Source organism: Cynara cardunculus (genome assembly GCF_001531365.2).
Source record: "Cynara cardunculus var. scolymus isolate 2C chromosome LG 1, CcrdV1, whole genome shotgun sequence".
NCBI classification, from domain to species: domain Eukaryota; kingdom Viridiplantae; phylum Streptophyta; class Magnoliopsida; order Asterales; family Asteraceae; genus Cynara; species Cynara cardunculus.
The window spans coordinates 16,714,665-16,725,617 of NC_037528.1; the positions used below are offsets into that span (position 1 = coordinate 16,714,665).

The 10,953-nt window shown below is 26.7% G+C and overlaps 1 non-coding gene across 1 annotated transcript; it reads left to right on the forward strand.

Moving 5' to 3' along the window:
* Positions 1-2,822: 2,822 nt before the first annotated feature.
* TRNAG-GCC lies at positions 2,823-2,893 on the forward strand. The gene has a single exon. It is a non-coding gene; the product is annotated as a tRNA-Gly (tRNA).
* Positions 2,894-10,953: the final 8,060 nt, after the last annotated feature.

The following is a 10,953-nucleotide window of genomic DNA, read 5'->3' on the forward strand; positions in this document are numbered from 1 at the left end:
CATATATTAGCCAAGGTAACACTGTACCCTGTGTGGTAGTTGCAACTCATTTACAAGTAAAAGAGTTGATTGATTTTGTGTTATAGTTTATCCTTCAAATGGTATTTGCTAAAAAGAAAATGGGTCGAAGGTCTCCAAACTGAGGAACACATGAATAACCATTCATTTATAGGATATGTAAAAGTGTATACAAGTAATTGAATATCTTTCTTGGTTTCCATGCATATGTGATGCGTGTACTTGACAAATCACTTGTATGCATATGTGTATGCCTTATGGTTTATTCGGGATTTTCTCAATTTTTCATTTTTTTATGCTTTTTCCGATATATATATATGCGTGTGCTATATAATTTTAATAATTTAGTTTATGTATCATGTTTAACACATTAATCATTTATAAATCAAAGAAATAGACAAAAAAACGTGTTTGTAGGTCGATCAAACCTATTTCGACCACACTAAAAACTGGCACTATAGTATCGACCTACCTATTCGGCCACTATTACGTGAGAGTGATTACCGAATACAACTATTAATGTGACACATTAGTCTATCAATAATTTTATAAAAATAAAACAGTGCTCACTCCATTTCTATGTTTTATTAAAAAAAACGTGACAATAATTAAATGAGAATCAATAAAAGATATAATTAAATGAGAATCAATAAAAGATAACGAACTAGTCAGATATAAAAATATTTTCTTACATATATTTTTTTTTATTATCAAATACTATAATTTAAAGTATTATTTTATATATGTTTATGTTCACATGATGAAAAAGTAAATGTGAAACACTTTCTTTGGTTCACATACACAAAAAATATATATTAGAGTATATTTTACGTTATGAAATAAATATATAATGAAAACATGTAGTTCTCTTATTGAAGTATATAATATTTATATGTCAAATAGAACAAATAAACTCACATACCCTTTTCACTTTTGGTGAGGTTTGAAATTGTGACCTCTTGGGATGTCAAAGTCTCACATACCGCTAGAACAAAGACCCATGATGACATGTAGCTTTTGGTTATCTTAAAACATGTAACTTTTGGTTTCTTCGGTTTTAAAAAAGTTTTTTTTGATCAGTAATCAGGATTCCAAATAAAAAAGTTATTTTATTTTCATTTTTTAGTTGTGTATTAAGGTAAATAGATTTAATAATTCCATTTTAATCAGTATAGTTAACCGTTAATTTGAGAGAGAAAAAACGATGAAAAATCAACTTAATGATGTTTACATCCAACTCTTGTGCATGTATCTATAAAAATCTACATCAAATAAGATGATCATTTGTTTAAGGTCCGACATAATTAGATATTTTTATTTATTCTTAAAAAAAATTTACACCTTGCTTATCAAACCTGAAAGATCAAAAAATAAAATTTAATTTTATGGCTTTTTATTGGACGGAAAAAGAAGGATATTTTTTGTCTACCTTACTTTCTTCATTTTTCCTTATATCAGTAACTCAATCAAAATGCAATTATCTCGACAGACAAAATATATGTTATGCTTAATTCTTTAGTTTGATATCCGAACATGTGAACAACAAGTGATTCTTTATATTCATTCTATATATTCTATGTATAAATGATAAACAACGTCGTTGTGATTTCTGAATTGTGAAACGGGTTCAAATGGGAATCATAAATAATTTGAGAATCTTGAAACCAACTATTATATATACTATTTCTAGTGAATAACCTTAAATTATTCATGATTATCCTGTATTTTTCTTATTCATAGTATTCGTCGTTAATATTTATCACGATATTTGGCATGATTAATTCATGAATAATTAGTTCTCATATTCTTTAAAAATATATACGATTCTCATTTTTAAACCTATTTGAATGTATTATATTCTTCCTTATATGCATCAATTTATGCACACTAAAATGACAAAAGCCCTTTGCAAATACCATATATCATGACATTATCTATACTATATTATAAAACATTTGATAAAAACTTTTAAAAATCATTTTTTATGCATATTACTTAAAGTTTAAGATTACAAGTAGAATGTGCATGAGTTTATCTTATTAAAGCTCTATGTTTGAATTCGTCTAACTAACTGCAGAAAAACATAATTAAATACATGATAAACATCATTTTAAGTATAAAAAATCTAAAATATAATTAAGATAATCATTGTATTCTAACAGAATACTTTATTATTATCTTAAAAAATTATTATATTAAACCAAAAGTAAATTAGTTCTTTATTAAACGTCAACTAAATTATAATAAAAATTTGAAATAAAGAAATTACACAAAAACAATAACTTCTAAATAGTTAATTTGATAGTAATATCGATTTTATCTTTTTCAAATTTATATTTCATTATAAAATAAAAATATATATTATTTTTCTCAAAACCACATAAAATCGCATTATAACATCTATAGCCAAAACATAAAATGAAACAATAAAATCAATATGTATCTCGTTGCATTACGTAAGTACTCTTCTAGTCATCTCTAATATTGAATCTTGATATCAGTTCTCATCGTTGCTATTACTTAAATTTAGTCAATGTGCATGTAAACTGACTTGGATAACACCTACACAATTAACAGAAGAAAAAAAAAAGGTATACGCAATAACATTTGGTTCTCTTATTTTTTTTGTTTATATGTTTTTATAACACGAACAGAATATGATTCCTATTTTACGATTAAAAAATTGTAATTTTAGCAATATTGTTTTATTTTAAATTAATAAATTAAAGTTTTAAATGTTAAATTATATTATTATGAATTGAAACACCTGTTATTATATTAAGCTTTGGATTATTCAATAAAAAGCACCAGTGGTCTAGTGGTAGAATAGTACCCTGCCACGGTACAGACCCGGGTTCGATTCCCGGCTGGTGCAGTTTTTTTTGGCATCATATTGCGAATATGTTTTATTTTTAGAGAAAATTACAATTTTGGTCCTTGATGTTTACAATTTTTAACGGATATTGCTACAATTTTGGTCCTTGATGTTTACAATTTTTAACGGATATTGNTACAATTTTGGTCCTTGATGTTTACAATTTTTAACGGATATTGCTACAATTTTGGTCCTTGATGTTTACAATTTTTAACGGATATTGTTCCTGTCAAAAACTTGGATTCCCTCACGTTGATCAATTCTCAACGCTTTTGGCTCATTTGTCAAAAGTCGTTAACTTTTTCTCTTAAGTTCAATTAAATAAGAGATATTTTAGTTATTTTCACTATTTTTTTGAATTTTATATTAAAATTAAAAAGCATTATATTTTTATTTGTAAATTGTAAAACAAAAAAAGAAAAGAAAAAGGATAACCACCACTTTTTGTTTTTCGCAATTTATATAAAAGATATAATATGTTTTCTTTAACATAATACAAATAGTGAAAATAACTAAAAAAACCCCCCTCTCATTTAATTAGATTTAATGGAAGACGTTAACGACCGTTAGATAGAGATGCCAAAACCGTTGAGAATTGATGAACGTGAGAGACCAGATTTGAGTTTTTGAATTTCTAAGGGAAACATCTATAAAATTTTCAAACGTTATGGACCAAAATTGAACTTTACTTATTATTTATATATGGGATAAAAGATAAAGGGCTAAACTAAAACTTTTATGTACCTTCAAAAATAATCTAGAAAGCACCTCCATCTATCAAAGAAATTTACAAACAGTCCCTACTTCCAAATAAGATACTTTTAGGGACAAAGTCTCTGCCAAATAGGACTTATTTGTACAAAAGGTTGAATGGACCACATGAGGAGAACAAAACCCAAACCTCTCTGCAATGAATCTGTAAACATAACTGACAACAGTAACGTGTTGAAAAAGATAATGTATTTTAATACAACAGTATTTAGTCTTAACTTGATTTTTCAGAAATCCGCACTTGGATTACGGACTCGGTCTCTCATGAACAGCCAAAAAAATCACGACTGTATCATGTACAGAAATGTACATAAGAAAACATATGCATGTTGCTATAACATTATGAAAGACGGTTGTTTTTTAGTATACATACTGATATGAAATGACTAAAATACTCTTGAAGCGGGTTAGAAAGTTGGTGTAGAATCAAATCAAAGGAGGGTTAGGATGGGGACAAAAAGTAAATTTGGTTGTTATGTACTCTTTGCTTCCAAGGCATGCCTTTGCTTTATTCTTTTCCCTTGTGGCTTTTTGCTTCTATCATCATGAATTCTCCCACTATTTCTCCTTTTTATCCCTTTCTGCTTCCAAAAATATTCATGCTCACATATTTCCTCATCCAAAACACATACAAACATCCTTAAAAACCTTTTTGATTTTTATTTATGTATTTATTTTATTCGAAATAATTATGAATCTTATTTTATATTCATGTAGTCGTATCAGTTACATGTTTAACCCCTCCTTTAAATCATAATTCAATATGAATTTTACGTTTCAATGATGTCCTTTTTTTGATTTTCAAAAAAAAAAAAATTAGATACAATGTGTACCGTGTTTCTTTTTTTTTTTACTATTTACTTGGACAGTTACTGATTTTACATGTCGGGTCTAGTGAAAGAACAATTATTGATCAATTTTCATCGATAAAAAATTGAACATTTCTAGCTACTTGGTCTAAAAAGGCTTTTACCCAATTTTACATATTTGTCAATTAACAAATCAGTATAAATAATGATTATTATGGACCACAAGTTATATTATTTGAAGTATAAATCAATCCAATGAAATACTGTATTTTCTTATTGAAAAATTAACATTTATACTTTTTTTTTTGATAGGGATATTTTCGACATTGAACCTTAGTAAACTAAAATATTAAATCATTAAACACTGATTATTACTTGTTAAAAAGAATTGAAAATTAAATTCTGACATTTTAAAAGGTATTATTTATAATATTTGATTTGTTAAAAAATTAACGTTTACTTCAGTTGATTTGTATAATGAATTATTCTTCAACCTGTTACTGAAATAAATAAAGAAGTTTTCCTGTTTGATCTCATCTCTAAATGTTGTGAGGTCATGAGTTGCCAACAATGGTCAATCACTCGGAGGATTTTATCAACTGGTCCCAATTAATATTTTATCTGATATCAAGTAAATAAAATTAGTATTTTATTATTAATTTGTAAATGTCGATATTAAGTATTTAGTTATTGGCTATTTATTGGTCATATTTTGATTATTAGATTGTTATTATTATTATTATTATTATTATTATTTTGACTTTATTTTAGTTGGTTAAAATAGAACTAGAAGGATATTCGTGCAATGCATCGAGACATATCTTGATTTTAGTGTTTTGTTTTATTCCTTTTTTATGTCGATATAATACGGTTTTTTATGGTTTTGAAAAAGCGATAATATTTTTATTTTTGAATAAAATATAAATTTAAAAATATTATAAATTTTTGAAGAAAAAATTATCGATATCAGTATCAAATTAATCTTTTTAAAAATTCTTGTATTTTGGTGTAATTTTCTTAATTCAAAATTTTTAATTATAATTTAATTTAGGTTTATTAATATAATATTTTCTAAAGATAATAATTAAGTATTCTGTTAGAATTTAATGATTATCCTAATTATATTTTAGATTTTTTATACTTAAAATAAGATGTTTATCCTGTATTTGATTATGTTTATCTGCAGTTAGTTACAAAAATTCAAAGATAGAGCTTTAATAAGTTGTACTTAAGCATAATCTACTTGTAATCTTGAATTTTAAGTAACATGCATTAATAAACAATACTTCATGCATAAAAAATAGTTTTTAAGAGTTTTTGTCAAATACTTTATAATGTAGTATAGATATAACAATTATAGGAATGTTTTTTTTAAATAAATGGAAATTAAATTTATATTTCCCCATTTTATGAATAATATTTTTTAAGTATATAATATTTATATATGATAAATGCAATAAATAAATTCACACACCCTTCTCACATTTGATGAGGTTTGAACCTCTAACTTCCTATGAGGCCAAAGACTACGACACCAATAGGTTAAAGACCCTTTGGTTAAATAATAAAAATTACGATAAATGGCTTTAATAAATATTTATTATTAATTAAAGTTTATAGACTTTCGATTTTATTCATATTATATGCAAATGTTATTCAAAAATAACATTTAATTTGAAAAAAATTCTAAAGATCGTATTACCGAGTCGGTCCCGGTCTCGGTCCCAACCGGTCCTTGCATTAAAAAATAAGATATATTTTTTGATTTTTTTAATGATATAAATTTTAATACATTATAAAATTTATAATTGGGTCACTCAAATACACATTAAAAATACGTTTTAATATAATTAAAATTACATTTTCTTATAAAAATACATTATAAAATTATTTAAAAATACATTTATTTATAAATTTATTTGAATTTTCGGGCCGGGCCGGGCCGGTCCATAGTCGGTCCCATAACCAGTCCTGGTCGGTCCCGGTCCCACGACGAAACTACCAAAAACCTCAACCGGTCCCGGTTTTCGGTCCCATAACCGGTCCTTACCGGTCCCGATCCCAGGCCGGTCCTTTGTCGGTGCCGGTCCCGATCCTTTGTCGGTCCCGGGCCAGTCCTTTTAAGCTAACTTATACGTACAATAAGAGGTAAACTAATATCTTAATTTTTTTCTTCTTCATATTTTCTTTGATTTACTCTGGCTATTGCTTCTTTCTCCATCAAGGACGCTACCGTCTTTTTATTACCCATGTGAAATGCACGTCCTTACCTTCTCTCTCTCTATATATATATATATATATATTGTACGTATAAGTTAGCTTAAAAGATTAATGTGAAACAAAAATTTCTAACGATTTATCATCTATCAAAAGTAACGATTTTTACGGCAAACAAACCGGCGGTATTCTCGATAGCATCGGAAGTCTGAAAGGTATCCAAAAAGTTCTTACCTTGTTTTATCTGTTAAACAATTATTGAGATGAATTTCGACAATGAAAATTTTGAGAAAAACAAGAGAATTTTGTAAAATTTTTGCACCTGATTTTACAAAAACAAACTATTGATTAAGATTTCAGATGTTTGTCAATTTACAAAAAGAAACAATCTTATTGATTCATATTTCAAACTTTAACACCATTTTTTATTAATCAGAAATGAAATAAAATTTCAGACTTCAGCCCCTCTTAAAAAAACAAACGCAATCTTAATATTCAAAAAAAATTTAAAAAAAAAATCAGTAAAAATCTACATATTTTGAAAGACAATGAAATTATAAGGTTATTTTGTGAAATATATTGCACTATTATAGTCCCATAAATACTATGCAAATTAGTTGGCCCACCACTTTTTGACTAATTTGCATGATTAGTTGACTTACCACCACCATCTCCGCCGCATTAATTATTCCAATTTTGTATCTGTCTCCCGCCCTTATTCAAACATATTTTATCACCCTTTTCTTTATCGATAAATATTTTGGTGTCCGTTTATTTTTGAAGAACGGTTGAGTTATAAAATTTTATTTTATTTCTGATTGATATATTTGATGTTAGAGTCTAAGATCATAATCAATAAAATTGTTTGTTTTTATAAACTGAATTTTTGAATATGTATTATTCCTCAAAATGCTATATTATTAAATTTAAAAACCATCTGTTTCATTGTAACTAAAATATACAAGCCTCCACTTTTAAGGCATTTGAAAACAAGCAAAATACATCAATTGATCCAAACCCAATAGAAAATATGAACAAAGTCTCCAATTTCAAATACTCGACGTTTTCATGTGAGGACCACATACCGATAGCAAGACTAACTTTGCCATTTAAATTATGAACCATTTCAAACCCTTCTGCTTTTCTTTTGCATATATAGTTAAGCAATCAGACTAGTTATCATAGCTTCAAACATCGGTAGAAGATTATTGATAGAAATCTTGAATCCACCATAACTAGCGGATAATCATGTAACATGATCATAAGGGGCCAATCCACCAGACCCTGATCTTGGCCAACTCTAAAGCAACCAAGGTTAATGGTGTTTTCTATCTTTGGTTCCTGGTCAAACATATAAGCAATGGGCACGATAGGGTCATATTTTCTTTGCATTTCATCATAGTTCGCAAGGAGTTGCATTTTGCGCCTATCGCCTTCAATGTTGGTCGAAATAACATGATTAGATAAACTATGAAGATGAACATAAAGCACGACATGTCATTAATTTATATAAACTAGAAAAATGGTGGATCAAAAAGGCCAGGAATGTGCACTAGGTACTATGGGCAAAGATGATAAAATGGTCTCAAGATGGCAATAAATGCAACACAAGCTCAACCCTCAACAAGGACCAGAAAGGTGCAGACAATCCACATGAGCATACAAAATAAACAGATTCTTAATGAAGCTCCACACATAATCCCCAATTTGAACAAAACCAACAACTTTGGCAGAATATAATTGAGATATAAGCGTTTGACGTAGTCTTCAAGAAAAGTCATCATACTAACCTCCAACCAAAGCAACCAATAGGGATTCCAACACAGGTTTAACATGTCGTGCCTAAGGAGCTCATCAAACAAAAAGACCCCATAAATACCAATCATAATAGCAATCACAAACGGGGCCTTACTCACTAAGAAATCCATGCATTTAAATTAAATAAATATTTATATAGGTCTACACAAGCCGGCTTACAAAGACTATGTTTGGTAAACTAGTTGTTTAACAAATGATGGCTGACAAAAACTAGATGATAAGTTAGATGAAAAATATAAAATAAAAAAACTATAAAAAAACCAGTCAATTACAATATTTGATAATATAATTAAAACAAACCACTAATAATATAATATGCAATTAATACAAACAGATACTAAAAATAATAATATAATATGTTAATTGAAAAAAATTGAATTGATCATTATATTTAATATATATTATAAATTTTGGGCTTGTTAAAACAAATTTTAGAAAAAATATGTATCAATTTATGATTTTAATAACCATTACATATAATATGTATAAAATTATATTGATTAACCTCACATATTCTAATTAATTAGTAATTTTTAAGAAAATATATATAATAAATATTTTAGTAAAACCATTTAGCATATTTTTATTATCTATAACACAAAATAAATATAACTTCAATTTTAGATAAACATTTTTAGAATTGTCACATTAGTTTTTTGATAACGAAGAACATCTCCAACAGATTTTACAAAATGAAAAATTAAACTTTAAGATCTTTGAAATAAATCAACATTCAACTTCAACAGATTCTTCATATTGGTAAGAAAGTTTATTTTTCTCTCTAAATATTTAATTCAAAGTTTTTTAATTGGTAGGAATATATTAAAAATATTTCTCTCATTGTAATCATTTTTTACGTATTCTTCAAATTTGAAGATTTTTACAATTTATCTCCTGTATTCTCCATTTTAAAGAAAAGTTTTGGAAAATCTGTTGTAGTAAAAAACATGTCAAAACACACACACACACACACACATATATATATATATGTATAATTAAAACTGATTAATAATTTCAGTTAATATTAATTAATAATCAATATTTATTAACCTTAGTAATAATTAATATTTATTAATCTTAGTAATAATTAACCTGGGTTCACGTGAGACCAAATTGTTTTCATGAGACTCATAAGACCAATTCTTTACACTTGAAACTTCACAAACAAAACTTTATGAAGGTAAGAAAAATCCAAATCTTCACAACAAAAACACTGTGAAAGTTACCTTCACAGTATTTTCCTGTGAAGTTTCAAATATAAAAAAGTGGTCTCATATGTCTTATAAAATCATGTTGGTTTCATATAATCCCAAATCCTATAGTTAATGTACAAGTTTGTAGATTTTTTATTTTAAGAACTATTTGTGATCATACAAAAAATTGATATTTAAAAAAATTTAATCCCATTTCTTTTGCTTGGTATATTTTCTAAAACTTTCTTTAATATAGAAAAAAATGTGAATAAAAGTATTTAAATTTATATAACTTTCTAAAACTAATGTTCAAGAGTGATAAATCGGTTTTATTGTTCACGCTAATTAAAATGAATCTGTTATTATTTTATATAAAATGTATTTAAAATTTTATTGGGTATTGAATTTATTTAATATTTTAATAATATAATTAATATTGAATTCTTTAAAATAAAAAATATATTGAAGTTGAATTTTACTGTTTTTAGAGATTTTGGTTTCTGCTTCTCTATTGTTGGAGATGCTCTGACAAACTAACAGTTGAACTAGTTGTAGGTTTTCAAAAACTAACTATTGATTAAAAAATTAAGGGGCCGTTTACCTAAATGCTTATCCAGTTAGTGTTTATCATTACGAGTCAACACTATAATTTATTTTACTGGATAAGATTGTAGTACATCAAAATGTATCTCATGCAACAATTTACCTGGTAAACATTTACCCGGGTAAGAGATGTAATCCTTACTTATCGGGTAAGACTCTCCATCCTTATCATTGTTCTTACCGGCGTGGTAAGTCAACTAATCATGCAAATTAGTCAAAAAGTGGTGGGCCAACTAATTTGCATCGTATTTATCGGACTATAATAGTGCAATATATTTCACAAAATAACCTTATAATTTCATTGTCTTTCAAAATATGTAGATTTTTACTGATTTTTATTTTATTTTTTGAATATTAAGATTGCATTTGTTTTTTTAAGAGGTGTTGGAGTCTGAAATTTTATTTCACTTCTGATTAATAAAAGGTGGTGCTAAAGTCTGAAATATGAATCAATAAGATTGTTTCTTTTTGTAAACTGACAAACGTCTTAAATCTGAAATCCTAATCAATAGTTTGTTTTTGTAAAATCAGGTGCAAACATTTTGCAAAATTCTCTTGATTTTCTCAAAATTTTCATTATCGAAATTCATCTCAACAATTGTTTAACAGATAAAACAAGGTAAGAACTTTTTGGATACCTTTCAGACTT